Raw genomic sequence first — 3,655 nt, 5'->3', positions numbered from 1 at the left:
GTAAGAAACCTTTTTGTTTTCAAAGCATCCCAAATTCTCTTCCTATTCCAAAAACTCGTGAATTTAATCTGTTTTTGGCTAATTGACAAGCTCCATGAAGTATAATTGACTTCTGCAATGTGGGCTGATTTTTCATCTGGTGGAGCACCGTATTCCAATGGAAAATTTGCTTACTAACATGAACTACAGGTTATTAACCTTCAATTTTACTATTGAGGTATGATTAGTAGATAAATAATAGTACCTCGGGGATTTCGGGAGGAATCTTATCTAAAACATAAACAAAACTTTCCCTGATGTAGCTAAAATAACTGTGCCCACACTTAGCAATAAGCCATGTCTTGTTATTATATATAGTTTTCTACCACAGAACTAGTGTTTCTCCATCAGGGTCCTCAGTTTCGAGTTTTGATGTCCTTCCTTTCAGATCAAGGCTTTTATTCCACTGGGAATGTGAGGAGTGGTTCTGAACATAACTGTGGTGTGGGCCTCTGTTTCCCTCCCAGTACCTGCGGGGCCCACTTCACCCCTAGGATGCCAGTTTTGAAGATTTTATTGAAAATCCATTTTTTAATTTTATAATGGTAAAGGAGAGGTGAGTCTGGAAGCATTTCAGAAGTGTGTGCTGTCTGTCTCTCTCTCCCACAGTAGATTTGCGGGAAAGGAGATTTTTGTGACTGCTGTTTTCCTTGAGCCTGATATCCTGGAGGATTTCCCACCATAAAGCTTTTTACCACACTCAGTTCCCAGCAGTGAGATACACACTCATAGCTTCATCCTCTCACAGCCTACCCTGCATGTGGCAGCCTCTGCCCCAGATTAGGTAACTACCTGGCCTTGGTTATTTCTGCAAGAATTTGTCTCTTTCCACATGTCAGGTTTGCTGTTAGTCCTATAACTTCAATTATCTCAGGTATTAATGATTGTTTCCCAAATTACATCTTCTGCAGGTTCTCTGTGGTTGTCAATGTTATTGTTCTCAGAATAAACACTAGAAACCATATTTCTTTTTTTTTTTAATATGTCAGAGTATTTTATTTTATTTATTTATTTTTTTATTAAATCATAGCTGTGTACATTAATATGATCATGGGGCACCATACACTTGGTTCAAAGATTGTTTGACACTTTTTCATCACACTAGTCAACATTTTCATCACACTAGTCAACATAGCCTGCGGTGCATCTTACAAGGGTATATGTGAATCCTAGTAAATGTGGAATGTAAAGGTCTTGGCAAAATAACTAGGAAAATGCTACGAAACCATATTTCTTACCAAGGTACACCTTTAAGCTGAGCCACAGATTTACTTGTAGGACACCAAAAATTGAACTAGCTTATATTAAACAAAAGCTTAATAGACAATAATTATGTGACACTTGTTCAGTGGAATACCACCCTCATCAGAATCCATGAGTGTTTCGTACACTCAGCAACACGTCTGTATGTGGAAGTGTTTATACTCAGTAAATAAGCCAAAGTAAAAATTGCATTGCTCTACTTCTATAATATCTAGGAAATAAAAACTAACCTAAAGGATCCTTCTATCAGAAGGATCAATATCTGCCGAGGAGAAGAATACAGGAAGGAAAAGGGATAGAAGGAAATAAGGAAGAACAGAAGATGAGGTGAAGGAAACTGATTTATTCACTAACTTTACAATGATTGTGGATGTGCTAATATTTCTAGTGTGTACACTTAAAATATATGTAGATTAGTCCATGTCAATTATACCTCATTAAATTAATTATAAAGAATAATGGACTACTGAGAGGAAACAAGTGTCATGAGGAAGATGACCCAGAGCCCTAAAAATCCAACTGCATCAACCATAGTCCTCTGCATTTTCACGGTAAAGTCTTCAAGTGGGAAAACTACAAATGTTCCCATGACAGAAATATTAAAACCACTAGACAGGTCCAGCTCAATCCTGTAGTGGGTCCAAGGGACAGGGGTGTACAGTGCTGAAAAGTTCATGCTCAGATACCAAGAGTCACTCTTAACAGAGTGGAAATGCTGGACATGTCACAGAGACAATCTGTGCTCCGGGATGAGCCTCACGTTTGTAACATGGAGGAAACAATGACACGTACAATAAGTGAGCCAATGAACTGAACAGATATATCATAAGTATGTATGAAATGTCACAGTAAGAATTTGTGTTTTATCAAGTGTTATCCTTGTCATATTACTGTCCCAACAGACTCACACCTGCTCTGGCCCTGCCCTCCCTCAGTGTCCCACCCCAGACCTCCTATATGGCAGGAGCACATGCAAATAGGGCCTCCCTCTGCTCATGAAAACCAGCCCAGCCCTTACCCTGCAGCTCTGGGAGAGGAGCCCCAGCCCCGGGACTCCCAGGTCTGCCCACTTGCTGCTCAGGACTGAACACAGACAACCCACCATGGAGTCCGAGCTGAGCTGGCTTCTCCTCGTTGCTCTGTTACAAGGTGATTCACGGAGAACTGGAGAGTCGGAATGTGTGAGTGAATGTGGGAGAGAGAACAGAGGGTGTGTGTGGAGGTGTCTGACGAGATGTCTCTGAATTTGCAGGTGCCCAGTGTGAGGTGAAGCTGGTGGAGTCTGGGAGAGGCTTGGTCCAGCCTGGCAGGTCCCTGAGACTCTCCTGTGTAGCCTCTGGATTCACCTTCAGGGATTACTGGATGAACTGGGTCCACCAGGCTCCAGGGAAGGGACTGGAGTGGGTCTCAGAAATCAATGGTAATGGTGGTAGCACATACTACGCGGACTCCGTGAAAAGGCCGATTCACCATTTCCAGAGACAATGGCAAGAACACTGTGGATCTGCAGATGAACAGCCTGAGGCCCGAGGACACCGGGCTGTATTACTGCGTGAGGGATACAGCCAGGGGACTGCACTGGGAGCCCAGATACGAACGTTCTGGGTGGCGCGGCCGCCAGGGGGAGCCCGGGACACATGCTCAGAGTCACCCAGGGCAGGTGCTGGACGGCTCAGCCCTGGTTGCCTGCAGGGTCGTGGCTTCCTACCCATTAATCATTTTCCTCTGGAGATTCTCTGGGTTAGTGCTTACCTCTGAAGCCTCTGAATTAGAAACATTCTTGTCATAAGACGAAGACGTTGTCACTGGTACAATTTGCAGAACATGGCTTACAGTTGTAGTCTACTTTCCTTCAATACCAGTTATCGATACTTCACAGCATCGCTGATAAATCTATAAAAATGCTCTGATGAATTCAGCTGTGCAGAACAGAAACATAACTTCAGGTGCCAGCTTGCTGGCAAGCAGGACCAAGTGCCTGCTGGACACTGGGGGCAGAGGGTCTCAGCCTTCCTAAGCAGAAGGGAGACACCTGGGTAGTCAGCGTCTCAGCATGAGGGTCCCAACACCTATCCTAGTGACACCTGGAGAAGGGGGACACTCAGTGTGGGTGTCGAGTCTGGTGATGCTGCACTCAACCACCCCGTGAATGTGGAAAACTTCTTGAAATAGCTGGGGACGGCAGGGTTGTCCTCTCAAAGTCCAACATGACTCTGTAGAGCTGGAAAGGAGATGGACTCAGGGTTTGATGACGGATCCGTGGTGGGGACTCAGTGAGGATTTACTCTCCCTGGAAAGGGCTAGTGAGGCTTGAACCACCCACTTTCACAGCCTGTATTTACTTATGCCCACG

At 44.4% G+C, this 3,655-nt stretch overlaps 1 pseudogene; it reads left to right on the top strand.

Annotated features, from left to right (window-relative positions):
* Window positions 1–2,337: 2,337 nt before the first annotated feature.
* LOC128573130 (immunoglobulin heavy variable 3-23-like) lies at window positions 2,338–3,091 on the top strand (annotated as a pseudogene).
* Window positions 3,092–3,655: the final 564 nt, after the last annotated feature.

The sequence above is a fragment of the Nycticebus coucang genome, chromosome 20 (assembly GCF_027406575.1).
Source record: "Nycticebus coucang isolate mNycCou1 chromosome 20, mNycCou1.pri, whole genome shotgun sequence".
NCBI lineage: Eukaryota > Metazoa > Chordata > Mammalia > Primates > Lorisidae > Nycticebus > Nycticebus coucang.
Note: the sequence above shows the minus strand (reverse complement) of the source record. Positions and strands in the feature narration are given on the sequence as shown.